Source organism: Mastomys coucha, unplaced genomic scaffold, assembly GCF_008632895.1.
Source record: "Mastomys coucha isolate ucsf_1 unplaced genomic scaffold, UCSF_Mcou_1 pScaffold9, whole genome shotgun sequence".
NCBI classification, from domain to species: Eukaryota; Metazoa; Chordata; class Mammalia; order Rodentia; family Muridae; genus Mastomys; species Mastomys coucha.
The window spans coordinates 98,051,793-98,069,149 of NW_022196915.1; the positions used below are offsets into that span (position 1 = coordinate 98,051,793).

At 36.3% G+C, this 17,357-nt stretch overlaps 1 long non-coding RNA gene across 1 annotated transcript in view; it reads left to right on the forward strand.

The window, feature by feature from the left end:
- Window positions 1-7,976: 7,976 nt before the first annotated feature.
- LOC116084824 overlaps window positions 7,977-17,357 on the forward strand; it is a 67,396-nt gene continuing 58,015 nt past the window's right edge. The window contains exons 1-2 of the long non-coding RNA XR_004116274.1: window positions 7,977-8,109; window positions 10,710-10,840. This is a non-coding gene — a long non-coding RNA (uncharacterized LOC116084824). The remainder of the gene's footprint in view (window positions 8,110-10,709; window positions 10,841-17,357) is intronic.

Sequence of the window (17,357 nt, forward strand, 5' to 3'; positions counted from 1 at the left end):
AAGCTGTAGTAGCCATTCTAATATTGAATAAAATTAACTTTCAACCTAAAGTGGTCAAAAAAGGTGGGGAGGTACACTTCAAACTGATGAAATGTAAAATCTACCACGATGAACTCTCAATTCTGAACATCTATGCTCCAAACGCAAGGGCATCCACATTCATAAATGAAACTTTATGAAAGCTCAAAGAACATATTGTATCATAAACAATAATAGTGGAAGACTTCAACACCTTTCTGCAACGGTCAGATCATGGAAACAGAAACTAAAAAATGATACAGTGAGACTAACAGAAGTTATGAAACAGATGGATATAATGTGTGTGTGTGTATATATATATATATATATATATATATATATATATATATATATATATATATTTATCAGATATACCTTCTTCTCAATACCTCATGGTACCTTCTACAAAACTGACCACATAATCAGTCACAAAACAGGCCTCAACAGATACAAGAAAATTGAAATAATTCCCAGCATCCTATCAGATCACCACGGACTAGGGGTGGTCCTCAATAACAGCATAAATAATAGAATGCCCACATACATGTGGAAGCTGAAGAATACTCTACTCAATGATAACTTGATCATGGAAGAAATTAATGACTTTTTAGTGTTTAATGAAAATGAAGCCACAACATACCCAAACTTATAGGACACAATGAAAGCAGTCCTAAGAGGAAAACTCAAACTCTTAGTGTCTCCATAAAGAAACTGGAGAGAACATACACCAGCAATTTGTCAGCACACCTGAAAGCTCTAGAACAAAAAGAAGCAAATTTACCCAAGAGGAGAAGATGGCAGGAAATAATCAAACTTAGGGCTGAAATCAACCCTGAGTTTTCCTGAAAGTGGAAAAATAAAAGAACTATAGAAAGAACCAACCAAACAGGAGCTAATTCTTTGAGAAAATCAACAAAATAGATAAACTGTTAGCCAGATGAACTAGAGGGCACAGAGACAGTATCCTAATTAAGAAAATCATAAATGAAAATGATAGACATAACAACTGAAACTGAGGAAATCCAAAAAATCATCAGATCCTTCTACAAAAGCCTATACTCAACATAACTGGAAAACCTGCAAGAAATGGACAATTTTCTAGACAGATACCAGGACCAAAGTTAACTCAAGATCAGATAAATGATCTAAACACTCCCATATCCCCTAATGAAATAGAAACAGTCATTAATAGTCTTCCAACCAAAAAAAACCCAGGACCAGATGAGTTTTGTACTGAGTTTTATCAGACCTTCAAAGAAGACCTAATACCAATTCTCTTCAAACTATTCCAAAAAACAGAAACAGAAGACACTCTACCCAATACAGTCTATGAAGCCACAATTACTCTGATACCTAAATAACACAAAGACCTAAAAAAGAAAGAAAACTTCAGACCAATTTCCCTTATGAATATCAGTGCAAAAATGCTCAGTAAAATTCTTGCGAACTGAATCCAAGAACACATCAAAACAATCATCCAACATGATCAAGTAGGCTTTATCTCAGGGATGCAGGGATGGACCAATATGTAGAAATCCATCAATGTAAAACACTATATAAACAAACTCAAAGAAAAAAAAAGCATGATCATCTCATAAGATGCTGAGAAAGCATTTGGCCAAACCAATCCTCCTTTATGATAAAAGCCTTGGAAAGATCAGGAACTCAAGACCCATACCTAAACATAGTAAAACATTATACAGCAAACCAGTAGCCAGCATCAAATTGAATGGAGAGAGACTTGAAGCAATCTCACAAAAATTAGGGACCAGACAAGGCTGCGCAATCTTTCCCTATATATTCAAAATAGTACTAGAAGTCCTATCCAGAGCAATTAGACCACAGAAGGTGGTCAAAGGAATAAAAATTGGAAAGGAAGAAGTCAAATTATCACTATTTGCAGATGACATGATACTGTACTTAAGTGATCCCAAAAATTCCACCAGTGATCTCCTAAACCTCATAAACAACTTCAGCTAAGTAGCTAGATATAAAACTAACACAAGCAAACCAATGGCCTTCCTCTACACAAAGGATAAACAGGCTGAAAAAGAAATTAGGGAAACAACACCCTTCACAATAGTCACCAATAATATAAAGAATCTTGATGTGACTCTAACTAAGCAAGTGAAAGAACAGTATGACAAGAACTTCAAGTCTCTTAATAAGGAAATCAAAGATGTCAGAAGATGGAAAGATCTCCCATGGTCATGGATTAGCAGGATTAATGTAGTAAAAATGGCCATCTTGCTGAAAGCAATCTACAGATTCAATATAAACCGCATCAAAATTCCAACTTAATTCTTCACAGTCTTGGAAAGAGCAATTTACAAATTCATCTAGAATAACAAAAAACCTAGGATAGCAAAAACTATTTTCAACAATAAAAGAACTTCTGGTGGAATCGCCATCCCTAACCTTAACGTGTACTAAAAAGCAATTGTGATAAAAACTGCCTGGTATTGGTACAGTGATAGGCAGGTTGATCAATGGAATAGAATTGAAAACCCAGAAATGAACCTACACACCTATGCACACCTGATCTTTGACAAAGGAGCTAAAACCATCCAGTGGAAAAAAGACAGCCTTTTCAAAAATGGTCCTAGCTCAACTGGTGGTTAGCATGTAGAAGAATGCAAATCGATCCACTCCTATCTCCTTGTACAAAACAAAATCAAAGTGGATCAAGGACCTCCACACAAAGCCAGATACACTGAAACCAATAGAAAAAGAAAGAGGAAAAGAGCCTTGAGCACATGGGCACTTGGGAAATTTTCCTGAACAGAACCCCAAAAGCTTATGCTCTAAAATCAAGAATTGACAAATGGGACCTCGTGAAATTACAAAGCTTCTGTAAGGCAAAGGGCACTGTTCCTAGGACAAAATGACAACCATCAGATTGGCTAATATCCAATATATACAAGTAACTCTAGAAGTTAGACTCTAGAGAACCAAATAACCCTATTAAAAATGGGGTACAGAGCTAATCAAAGAATTCTCACCTTAGGAATTCCAAATTGCTGAGAAGCACCTAAAGAAATGCTCAACATCCTTAGTCATCAGGGAAATGCAAATCAAAACAACCCTGAGATTCCACCTCATACCAATCAGAATGGCTAAGATCAAAAACTCAGTTTACAGCAAATGTGAAGGATATGGAGAATGAGCAACACTCATCCATTCCTGGAGGGATTGCAAGATGGTACATCCACTCTGGAAATCAGTTCCTCTGGAAACTGGAAATAGTATTACCAAAAGACCCAGCTATACCACTCCTGGGCATATACCCAGAGGAAGCATCAACATGTAATATGACACATGTTCCACTATGTTCATAGCTGCCTTATTTATAATAACCAGAAGCTGGAAAGAACCCAGATGTCCCTCAACAGAGGAATGGATACAGAAAATGAGGTACATCTACACAATGGAGTACTACTCAGCTATTAAAATCAATGAATTTATGAAATTCTTAGGGAAATGGATGGATATGGAGAGTATCATCGTGATTGAGGTAACTCAATCACGAAAGAGCACACATGATATGCACTCACTGATAAGGGGATATTAGCCCAGAAGCTTGGAATTTCCAAGATACAATCCACAAAGCTCAAGAAACTCAAGAAGAGGGAAGACCAAAGGGTGGAAACTTCGATCCTTCTTAGAAGGGTTAAAAAAATACCCATGGACGTAGTTGCAGAGATAAAGTATGGAGCAGAGACTGAAGGAAAGACAATCCAGATACTGCCCTACCTGGGAATCCTTTCCATATACAATCATCAAACTCAGACACTTTTCTAGATGCCAGCAAGTGCTGGTTGTACCCTCAGAACTCCCAGGGACTAAACCACCAACCAGAGTCACATGTTGGGAGTCATGACTCCAGCTGCTCATGTAGCAGAGGATGGCCTAATTGGTCATCGGTGGGAGGAGAGACCCTTGGTCCTATGAAGGCTCTATGCTGTAGTGTAGGTTAATGCCAGGGCCAGGAAGCAGGAGAGGGTAGGTTGGTGAGCATCGAGGGAATAGTTCCCCCCCCCCAGAGGGAAACCAGGAAAGGGAATATCATTTGAAATGTAAATAAAAAAATCTAATAAAAAAAACAAAAACAATAAACAAAAACTAAGTCTACGTCCTGGTGATTTATGCCATATTGTTACTAAGTGAATCTTACTCCTTTGTTGGCTCTTGTCTTTGTTAAGGAGAGAATAAAAAATAACAGTCTGTATTACAAAATTGAGTGAGGAGGAACTGGCAATTGATTTAAAAATAAAAATCCACAAACAAAGAAGTAGACATTCCAAAAAGAGCTCAGATTGTTTCTCTAAAAAGAAGGTAGCACATTTTTTTAGTCATCCTTGCAAGAACAATGCATCCAGCATGTGTTTGATGTAGGTATACCAAATCACATATGTATGTTTATTCCTTTATGTTCATGAATATATCAATACAGATCTGGGTAGTAAAACTTAAACTTTCACCTTGGAGTTCATTCTCAGTCAGCTTTGGTATCAGGGTCAGATTGAAACTGGAGCTATCTAGTCACATTTCCATATGTAGTCTGCAAGGACTAATTATCTAAAAGCTGGAGTAAAAAATATTAAAATTCCAAAGTCACATGTTTCTGTTAATATCTGGGGTAATGAATTGAATAGGTTGATCCCATAACAAGAAATATAATTTTATTTTTAGGACATGAACATGTATTTTATTTTATTTTTTTTACATTTTTAAAATATATTTATTTTTAAAACCACATTTTATTCCCGTCTTGGTCAACCCTCCTACTGTTCCACATCCTATACTTCCTTCCTGCCCCCCTGCCCCCATTCTCCACCCCCACCCCACCAGACCTCTAATAAATATTTGAAAAAAAATGTTTAACATTCTTAACTTTAAAACTACATCTTAACTCATCCCTAACATCTGTCTAGAAAAGTAATGGCAAGTAAGGGTGGTGAGGATGTGAGAAAAGGGTAATATCTGTACTGACATATATACCTCCTAGGTGTATAACACATAGTAATGGATAAAATGTGGGTCATGTACTCATGGGACTTTATTGAGTCCAAAATAATATGACACTAAGATACTCCTAGAAAATGATTATAAAATGAAGATTATTTCATGAAGCAAAATAAGACAGACTTGAAATGATGAAATCACATTTGTGTCTTACGCTGAGTGTAGATTTAAATTAATATGCACATTAGTGCATGCACACACACACACACACAAACCCACACAAACCCTCTGTGAAAGTTGAAGGACTGCTATGGCAGATAAGGAGATGTCTAAAATAGGAAAATAGAGAAGAACAGAGGGAGAAGCAGCAACAATTTGTGGAATGAGAGGTAGTTAGCATCAGAAGCGGTCGACACTAAGGGGGAAGCGGGCTGAACAAGACCAAAGCATAATATGTGTGTATGAAAACTAAGATGCTTTAAACTACTTAAAACTAAAAATGCACTGCTGAGAAAACGAAGAGCTCCCAATAAAGGAATGGGATGAGCCATTTTATCCAAAGATCCAGTGCTAAATGTAGTTGCAAAAATAGAGGCAAGAAATCAATTCAGAAATGTTTACTGTACTTCTCTTAGGAGAAATAAACTTACTTGATATTTAATGAGAATAAATAGGTTCACACTGAGGTAGAATTTTAAGCAGTTGACTTTGGAATTAACAAACAATGCCGTGGACCATGCCAGTCAGGTATGGGGGTCTCTGGGATGTAGGTTCTTGAGGTCAGGTGGGTAAGGATTCGGTGGTGACAAGAGAAACAAACACAGAGGCAGTTTGAATCTGAGTGCATTTTGCAGCTCTCAAGCAAGGGTTTTTACGCATAGAGAAACAGGTATCACAACAGTGAGAACAGACATTGTAATGATCATTTGGCATGACAAAACACAAAATCATTCAAGTATTACAACTTCAAAAAGGTATATCCAATGAAGCAGCCAGGTAGAACAGATATGATTATGATTATTTGATCCAAACACAAACTAATGAATTTTTATGATCAGTTACTATTTAAACCCTAGTTCCTGTAATCCTGTATCTCTTCAAAACATAAAATTAAACTGTTTTAATTCTTCCTATTTAAAGCTTTCTAATACAAGATACCAAAACCTACCTTATTGTTGGGAAAGTTATATTTATCATTATTATCTTTTGCATAACTTATAAAGTAAAGCACTGGTTTTCCCAGAGATGAGGTCATGGTTAGTGACTCCATCTCAAGGGATGGTATAGTACCCATTATTCTTGCTTAAGATTTTGGCCTAGCCTATTAGGAACATCTCACATATAGGAAAAGGAATAGGAAGACATCAAACAGGAAAGTTGCCAATAGAACTACGACTCAATGATTTTTCTCTGGCGAAGAGTTCCACAACAGGTTCCAGAAGGCCTTCCCCTTTTGAGGCCAATCGTCTCAGTCTGTGGAACTTGTAACTCAGATCCTACTGGAGGTGGTTTGGCAAAATAATGATAAGTGAATCATTATAAGGAAGTGACTGCTAGGAACATGTGTATGTCTAAATGGAAGCTTGCATCCCTTTCATAAAATAATAAATTCCAAACATATGCTTAAGCAGCCACTCTTATAATCTACAGTATTCAGTGATATTCCCTTAAGTGAGCAGACTATTTTACTTAGGGAAATATCACAACATGTCTACCAGAAACTTTCTTTCCCTTCCAGCAAGAGAATCAATGATAGCCTTTCGTTGTGTTCATTATGAAGGGCTTCAGAGGATGTGAGCAAAGGAATTTCCTGTCTGTCTCTAGAGGCTTGCATCACAAGAATAGAATGATGCCACACAATGAAGAATATTTGTGGATAGAGCTAAAGTTACACAAAAATAATATAAAAGCTGCCATCTCCTTTTATTCTGTGCCATGTTTACTGAATGAACTAGGTCAATAAAGAACTGTATCTACCTCGTATTTCTTTCCTCCTTCTGTGTGTTCTCTCTCTTTATTCTTAATTTCTTCCCATTTGATTTTATCTCTTATCACCTAGTGCATATTTTAAATACACAAAGGCATATTTTTATATTTAAACACATGATTAACATAAGATAAATTGAATAGTAGAATAAAAGTAAACAACAAAATATTGGTATCTCCCTTTCAGTTAATATTGTTTCAATCTATTACCTGGATGGTAACTAAACCATATGATCATTGAAAAGTATTGTCCTCATGAAAACATTTGTACTTTGGTTCCATCAGTTGTTAAGGCAGATTTTAATGAGTTTGAAGGAGAACACATCCTTTCTGTATAAAGATACTTCCTCAGTGCCATTTATCCCTATTTATTTCCTCAGCGCTATTTATTCCACAGTATGCACAAAGGCAGTTAGGACATAAAACATTAGCAGAAAATAAGCACTGGTGAGCAAGAGCTTTACAATTGTGATCCTCCCCAATAAACTCATTAGGCAAGACTGTAATGACTCCAATAAGCTACCTCACGGTTTCTCTGTGTACTGAAGTCATTGTACAGCATGCTCCAACACATTGTGAAAGCAGCCTTCTGATACCGATTACAAGGTAGACGAGGTACTTGCTTTAGATTTATTATGGCAAACAGCACAACACGTGTACTTGATACTTCTTGCCGGTCAAAAGACAAATAAGTTCATTTATATTATAATTTGGTTTATACTGAAAAGCTATTTAGGAATCTAACACTCAAGGGGGAAAACAGAAGAAAACGTGCATCTAGACTGTCGACAGAACGTATCTACTTATCTGCAGTCCTCATTCGGGCCTCGGGTATTAGCAATGGTACCTGACAAGCTCTGCTGTTTTCATGAAGTTTATGTGTACTGAAACCCTCAGTGACTGGGAATGCCTAGTGCCCTGGCTCACTATTTGCTGGATTGCTTTTGGTTGAAGCTTTTTGTCCTTTCCCACTTGCCTTCTGTGTACTCTGTTCACCATTTTTCCTGTGCTGACTGGTTGCCAACAGTTAGCTTCTTTTCAGCTACCAGGTAGACGGCTGACCAACTGCCTCTACAATTTGTTACTAATGGATTATTCAGTGTACCTGTCTCCACTAAGACTGTACTCTGGAAAATAACGGTAAGCCTCTTTCTTTTCTGGATAACTCCTGAAAACAAACGGGTTTGGAGCCGAGGTGCCAGATGCCTACTGCTCCTGTCTCCAGGCTTTAGCAGACACAAGATGTCTACTGCGACTGGAATGTCTGTGACTTTTGGTGGGCTACCAGGGCTGCTTCTCACACAACTCAGCTTGTAGCTCTCTGCGTGCTTGCCACTTGCCTTCACGGCAGCTCCTCTGTGTCTACCACGCCTACTTGTCTCTGTGACTCGGCTGATTACAAGTTAAACCGCACTACCAAAGTAAACAAGGAAGCACAGAGGGGACAGAAGCTTTATAAGGCCTCATGCTTTAATGCCAAAGGAGACAACACAAGAGAGTTTATAGCACAGACTATTTACTATTTGAGTTTTTAGACTGATAGGATATACTGAGAAGTGGTATGTGCATCTTTCAACTTTCATCTTTCAGATGAATGAATTACCCTTTTTGGACCAATTACAGCCATTTGTCTGGTCTTATTCCAATCTTCACTCTTCATTCTAATGCTAGTGATGAAAGCTTGCTTTAGACTTTAGAAGCTAGTGTGAGGAATAACCAACCATAGTCTTCTCATTCTATTAGATACCCAGGGAATCCTCCCCAACTTTCCACAAAGGAAAAAGTTGTAGAGTGACCTAGAGATCAATGAGGCCCATCATATGGAAAAGTCTGATACAAACAAACAGACAGAGAACTGTTTTAAGCAGCCGTTACTGATACTGTACATCCAGGAGGCAGGGAAATAGGATGGAATCATTTTGCTTTAGTCCAGGTTTTAAGCCCAAAAGCTGAAGCAGAAGCAAAGATAATCTTGTTGTCTGTTTGATTGATAGTCCTTATATCTAAGGCAGTCGTGTGCAATGTACACTTTATTGGTGAGCTGCTAGGTACTGTATGCACTTATGGAAGATAGACTCTATGTGCAGAAGGTACTGCTTTGTCTGCTCCAAATTACATGCCCTCTGGCAAGCTGGACCTACCTTTGTAACAAGGAGAAAGGAGACAGCATTTAGAGTTATTAAAAGTGTTGTGTAGCTGAGACTGCTAGAAGGTAAAGTGTTTCCAGATGAAGTTAGAGTTGTTTCCAGCTCCAGTGGGAACCAGAAGTTGAACGCATACTTATGGAGAAAATAGGGAACCTCTGCCCACACTCTCGCTATAGAGAACTCAGACTGACGGCCACGGCTTTCCTAGTGACTGTTTGATGAATGATTTTAAGCACACAGTTTGATGATGTCAACTGTCCACAGCTAGTGGATCTTTTATTGGATCCATGCCTGAAAATACAGTGCTCTGTCTGAAACTGCAATCAGAAACCCTAGATCTTTAGGGCTCCCACAGGCAAATTTTGTTGGAAGTTTGTAAAGATCCAAATTGTTGAAGTAACATAATAGTTAATAATTTTACAAGAAATTTATACAGTTTTTAATTAGATATTTTATATTTGCATTTCAAATGATATTTCCTTTCCTGGTTTTCCCTCTGAAAAGAACCCTTATTCTGTACCCTCTCCCCCTGCTCACCAACCCACCTTCTCCCATTTCCTGGACCTGGCATTCCCCTATACTGGGGCATAGAGCCTTCACAGGACTAACAGCTTCTCCTCCCATTGATGACCTACCAGGCCGTCCTCTGCTACATGTGCAGCTGGAGCCCTGAGTCCCACCATGTGTACTCTTCGGTTGGTGGTGTAGTCCCTGGGAGCTCTGAGGGTACTAGTTAGTTCATGTTGTTGTTCCTCCTATGAGGCTGCAAAATGGTTTTTAATCATATTCCCTCTCCAGTCCTCTCTCAAGTCATTCCAGATCCACTGCTTTCTTCTTAACATCTTCTAAATAATGTCCTCTCTTGATCTTCTCTTTTATTGTGTTTTTAATTAAATTAAATTCATTCATTCATTCATTCATTTACTTACTCATTGATAAAATAGACTATCATTGATGCCTGGTGCTCAGTGACTATTTCCTCTTCTCTTTTGTGATGTGTCTTGAGACAAAGTTGTTTAGTTTTTCTGTTAAAAAAGTATTAATTCGCCGGGCGGTGGTGGCACACGCCTTTAATCCCAGCGCTTGGGAGGCAGGGGCAGGCAGATTTCTGAGTTCCAGGCCAGCCTGGTCTACAGAGTGAGTTCCAGGACAGCCAGGGCTACACAGAGAAACCCTGTCTCGAAAAACCAAAAAAAAAAAAAAAAGTATTAATTTGGCATGAGCACCCAATTGTCAAATTTTCTTTCCAATTAGAACAGTTCTGGCTTATGAATTGATGCATATTATTATTTATTTATCAAAGTTATATATCTTTTATATTCAGTTTATATATTGCTGTATTCTGTTCACATATTGCTCACTTTCCCTAGAATGCCATAAGAAGCAAATAATTTCTAGAGATTCAGAAAATCATTTCTATTAAAATTTCTTTTTATTATCCATAATTCATCTTTTGTAGTTCTTTATTTGTCTCTCATCAAAAAGAGCCTTGGCTTTTTATCAACTCTGTATCTAGAAAAAATCAAATTCAATATATTAAATTATCCTCATTACTTCATTTAATTATGAATTCTATGTTTTATTTTACAATAGGAGTGGTGTTATGAAGCGATTGATCATATGGTTACCATTGCACAAATATGTCATAAAATAACTTTAATTAACAAGAAAGAAATCCTTAAAGAAGCAGTGGAAGTCTCTCTTGTGACCACATTATTCTGAAGGTATTGTGGTTTGTGAAGAGCCTATTGTTCGTCTGTTTTAAAAATTATGTGCTGAACTTCTTAAATAATGGCTGATGAAATGTAGTTATTAGTCAGACTTTTTAACAACAGATTTTTTATTACTTATCAACAAATAAATGACAGCTGAAATATCTACTCTAAAATGCCTCCCCTGGATTCTTGCTCAGATCCATGATTGAAGATATAGTTTGTCTTACTTTCTTATCTACAAAGAGTTTAACAGTGTAAACAGTAGTGTTTATTTAGAATTAAATTTCCTAATCTTTACTGTTTCTGCCTATATTTACAGTAGTGAAACATTAATTGATTTAATGCATTTTTAAAAGAGTTTTGTGCAGCATACTTTTTGAGAAGTCCAAAATTTTTTGGAGTTGAAGCAAAAAGAGAAAATCAATTTAAAAATCGATGAAATGGCTACATTATCTTACAAATGTAATGTAGGAAAAAAAAGCCAATATTTGAAGAATAATAATGAAGGAAGGAAGGATGTAACTGAATTGATTTATTACACCTGAATTACCAAAATTTCAGTAAAGAAAATAGGTTATAAAGGATATTTCATATTTGATGTTCAAAGGTGTTTCCTTTTATAACAAGTGAATCACTAAAAGGAGAGATAAGAGCCTGAACAGAAGAATGGCAAAATGACCAAAATAAGAATAATCTGCCATGACCCTTGGTGTCTCATCTGCTACGAGAAGGTGCCACACAGCTTCATCTTGGGCCTCTCCTATCCATGAATGCAGTCAGGGACAATCCTCAGATGACAGTTCCTGATTCTCATTTGTGTCAAGCACTCTAGTAGCTATAAAAGCAATACATGGCCTGGTTTCTTATGCCTTTGTTCTAGTCATTTTACATTTTTTTCCTCTTGGTACTTCTATTGATGTTATCTGTCATACCTTTATAAAAATCCTATTTATTTCTGCTGCAGATAGTTTGCCATTTCTATCCAAATGTGAGTTATTTTCATTTTGTTTCCTGTGTGTTATCAACAAATGATCTCCAAAGCAACAACTGTTAATTCCTTGCTAGTTTCTTCTGAACAAGTTCCTTGTTGCAAAACAGAGTACTCTTGCTTCCTCTGGGTGATATGGTGGGGCCCTATGTAGTTTCTACATATGGTCTGCACTCCTCAGCATTGCTACCTGCTCAACTTAAAAACTTGATAAAGTGCTCAACTTAAAAGCTTGATAAAGGAGCAAGAAAGAGGACACAAGATGAAAGTCATTGCCTTTTTGCAAGAGCATCTTTGAACTGTTCTCATGTTCAATATTTTATCCATGAGATTATACTGTCCAAATTAGCCTATATGACTATATATGAAAGGAGTTCCATATGAACAAAATCTCCTAGAAACAAATATGTTTGGAAGATAGGCTGACAAACATAAATAGAATCAATGTTCAGCATTTGTTCTTTATTCTCCAAAGTTTCAGAAACTTCCATAATTCAATTATGTTCTACTTTTTCTACATTCTTACCTTAAAAATATGCTGCCTTATTTTGAAACTTTTGGTTTGTGTTTTTCAGTTCATGATTTGCATTTTATGATATAGTTCTTGTCAAAATAAATTACCACATGCTATAGAGCTCAGAAATCTTCAAGTATTATGAAATATTATGCTGGGTCTTTATAGAGTATCAATCATTATAGGCTATGCTCTATATCCATTGTATGTGATATTTTATAGACATAACTTGAAAATATAATAAAAGTGGAAGTAGGACAATGATCTGGGTCAATTAGAAATTTCAAGTGACTTAGATTATCTTTATAAATTTCCTAAGTCAGCTGTGACTTTTACACTGGGGGCATATTAATGAAAGATAATATGGACTGAATGATTATCAAGAGGCAGACATTGAACTCAGTAATTAACCTACATTATGTTAATCATCTTGAAAATTCTATATGATCGACAGTACTTTACTCAAGGGTTATAATTCATAAAAGTGGTCCAACATCATTTAAGCTAACTTTGAGGGTCCAACATATTATATCTAAAGTAGGTTAGAAAAACTCTGTGGCCCATATAATGGATGCTCTGTAAAAACTGAAGAAAGGTCAGCAACAGTATGTCTACATACATAAAAACATTAAAGAGTCATCAACAATAGATTTAGAAATGGAAAATACCTAGAGTTAATAAATATTACCATTGTCCTTGTGGCCTATGGACATTTACTTTAGTTTTAATGTACTTGTCAACATAAATGTAAAAAAAAGAAATGATCCAAGGAAGGATATTTTAGTACAGAAAATCATGGTAAGAAAAACATGTAGGTAAATGTCAGTAAACACATGTTAATATTAACAGATTAGCCATTTTCCAGAACTTTCTTATGACAGACTTATTTAAGCACAATTTCCTGGCACAAACTCTAGATTATATCTGGGAAAGCAGGAAAGCAAGGCAGACAACCATATCCAGATTCAGGGCAGATTCAGGGCAGATTCAGGGCAGATTGACCACATTGAGATCCATAGCTATAATCTGACATCCAAAAGAATAAACGAATCTTAAGAACTGAATAAAATGTTTGTCTCGGGAGGCACAAAATACATCCAAGAACAATTCAAGGAACAATAGGAGCCTCGGGTAACAGGCGCTCTGCATTTTTCTCTTGACCCTCTCTCAGAGTTCTCCAAAGTATTTTCCCTGCATCATCCTCTTGACCATGTTATGACAGACATATTAGTAACTTATTAAATACATGAAATTTATGATATGTGTTAGGGTTTCTATTCCAAAGATAAAATGCCATGACCAGAAGCAACTCGGGAACCAAGAGCAATTACAATTCCACAACCATGCAAGCTCCAAAGAAGTCATGGCAGAACTCAAGGCAGGAGCAAGCAATAATGAATGGGCTCAGAACCATAGAGGACTGCTGCTTACTGACTTGTTCTTCATGGTTTAATCAGCCTGCTTCCATACCCACATGAGCTGGGCACTCCCATATCAATCACCCAAGAAAGTGCACTCCATAGGCCAATCTACTGATCAGCATTGTCACTGAAGTTTCCTCTTCCAAAACAATTCAAGCTCGTGTCTTCTAGCAATTGCGTTGGTCAGTGTGTCTAGCTTGTGTCAAGTTGACATAAATCTACCCAGGATATATAATGCTAAATTTTATAAATATTACATTTAACATTGGCTAGATTTTTGAATGAGTTATAGCTAGAAAGAAATGTCTTCCTTATATGTTATCTAGTAAAAGCTTTTCCATGGATGCCCCCTTGTAGGACTTTTAGTGTATATGTATATGTTTTATATGTATGAGGGGTACTTGTTGGAAGGTGTACTGGCTGGTTTTATGTTTCTATGTGACACAGAGAAAGAATCCTCCCTTGAGAAAATGCCTCCATGAGATCCAGCTATATGGCATTTTCTCAATTAGTTATCAACAAGGCAGGGCCCATCCCATTGTGGGTAATGCCATTCCTGGGCTCATAGTCCTGTATTCTATAAGAAAGAGCAAGCTGAGCAAGCCAGAGGAAGCAATCCAGTAAGCAGCACCTCTCCATGGCCTCTGCATCAGCTCCTGCCTCCAAGTTCCTGCCCTTTGTGAGTTCTTGTCCTGACTTACTTTAGTGATGAATAGTGATATGGAATTATAAGCTGAATAAAACCTTTCCTCCCCAACTTGCTTCTTAGTTACAATGTTTTGTTCAGGAATACAAACCCTGACTAAGACAGAAGGTGTGTTTTCTGAAGAATGAATACACAGCAAAATCAGTTCATGATATTTGTCACAGCCCTTACTTATCCCATAAAGCTTACTGACACTGGGGTAATAACCTTACCTCAAGGAAAAAAAATGAATTAATTTTGAATTCAAAAGAGAAATATCAAAGTGAGTCCTTTGATAATTTGTTCTAATGTACATTTTCAAACTATGTAAACATATTCATGATTTTATAGTTCCCTAGACTCTTTCATTCCTGTGCTTTAGAGAAGAGCAACGTTAAATGCTGTATAATGCTTTGAAAACCATCACTGCAGGCACTACACTCGAGCATCCAATTGGCCAATTTCCTTAATAGTTTCTCTTAAGTTCTATTTCAACAGGCTAGTGGTCTACGTTCCAAGATAATACCTAAGAAGTATGCCTCAGTACAGCATATTTCATGAGAAGTGAAACACGTGCAGAGATATCCATCTTATATGAATTCAAGTAGGAATTCTTTCCACATATCCACACGCAATTTTCACTTCCCCATAGTTTAATAATTGTCATGGATCTTAATCATAAACTGCAAGAGTGAAAGTGCTTATAACTAAGTGTGTTTAAAAACAAATCATATTTCTAATTAGGTCAAAAGGAACACAAAATTATATAGTGATTTTTAGATTCTATTTATTTGCTTTGCCTCTTAACTTTAATGACAGTAAATTGAAGGGAAAATTAGAATAATGTGTGTTTGTCATAGAAAATGTTCAAAATCATATATAATGTTTATCATGTTTTGAGATAGATTGGCTTTACAGAACTTGATAGTTAAATTGTCTACTTGACACAATTAGCATGCATCTTGTAAGGGAGTGACAATGAGGGATTGTCATGATTAGGGTTGCCTGAGGCCATGGAGGAAGGCTTATTTTCATTACTTCAGTTGAAGCAGGGAGCTTCTTCCACTGTTGGTTGCATAATTGCCTAGTTAGGGGAACCTGAGCAGCATAAAGTTGTAAAAGCAGAGAGGAGGAAACTTCTGAAGGTCTCTATTCTCTTTCTGCTCTTGACTCTGAATGTGACTAGCTACTTACTACAAATTCCTGTCACTGAGGCTTCACGAGTCATACATGAACAAACTCTTTACTCTTCAAGTTGCTGTCTTCTGGGCATTTTATCGCATTAACAATTAATGAAACAAATACCAACTAAGATCAGGAAACCTATTTGGGTCTTCTTGTTGCACTGCCCTATCACTGAAACTCTCCATTTAAAACTGGTAGGTAACACTTTCATTAAATGCTCTTTAGCTTTAATATGAATATAATTATTGAACAGTATTATTTAGAAAAATTCAGAAACTGTTCAAATTTTTATCAATAAGTTATAAGATATTTTGTGTTCACATATATATTCATCTAAACTATCTAAATGCCATACAATTTGTTATAGATGTCTAAAACACTAGTATTTCGCTGGGCAGTGGTGGCGCACGCCTTTAATCCCAGCACTTGGGAGACAGAGACAGGCAGATTTCTGAGTTTGAGGCCAGCCTGGTCTACAAAGTGAGTTCCAGGATAGCCAGGGCAGTACAGAGAAACCCTGTCTCAAAAAAAAAATTAGTATTTCAATCTATTCTAAATTAAATCACTTCTAAAAGTAGAAGTTTAGTGAAGTGTTTACCAAACATACAAATATTTTGCACATCTTTTCATATAAATTTTTCATTAAAAATAATCATTTCAAAAAGCATTGATTAAAAGGGGCATTACATAATACTCTTAAAAATCCTTTATACGAAAGAAGTACAATAAGAAAGTATCTCTCTATTACACTTTATCTTTGTCTTGTGCCTTGCTTGTCATTGTGATACAACATTGAAATCATATAATTAACAATCATATTATGGTCTCTAAGTGATCAAATGAAGGAGAATGTGGATGCATCCCTTGTTAATGTAATATCTACAAATGATTACGTTTGGTAACAAAGGCATGAAAGTCTGAGGCATCTCAAATTGTGGGCATCTAGAATAAGATTTAAGTTGTGCATGTAAAGAAAAACTGCAATCAATATTCAAATGATAAGAAAGGAAAACAATTTAAATTGGATAGAAAAAGCCTTTGTAATCTTGATAGATCAAACTGCCACAATGTCCTCTTAAACAAAAACCTAATCTGGTCTATTGGCATAACTCTCTTTAATTTGTGAAGTCTCTTGAGGGCAAAATGGTTACAGACACAGCAGTGTAGGTAGACAAGTGCTTTAGGAATTTTAAATGAAAATAACAGAAACATTCGAGTTACAGCATCTAGTTCCAGTGTACAATCTGAAACAACTTATGCAGAATACCTAGATCCAATACCTAATGAAAGAGCCAAAATTCCAAATAATGTTCAAGGTAAGTGAAACAAACTTATGTGTTATGCAAAGGTTTCATTTAACATACTCAAGGTCGTAGCTGATTTCATAACTTGAAAAGACAAAGTGACTTTTATCTGTGGCTTATGAAGCTGACAAATTTTAGTTAATGTAATGTTTATAAGCACTTTCTTTTAAATCTTGAACCCTAAGCCAGCAAGAAGGCTCAACAGATAAACATGCTTGTCTTGCAAACCTGGTGACGTGAATATGATTCCTAGACCCACATAAAAGTGGGAGTAGAGAAATGATTCCATAAAGTTGATCTCTGATCAGCTCACACTTGTGTTTGTGTGCACACAAACATACCATACATATACAACAAACCATATACACATGCACACCACACACACATTGTGAATACAAACACTGTAATAATTTATTGTTTTATATATAT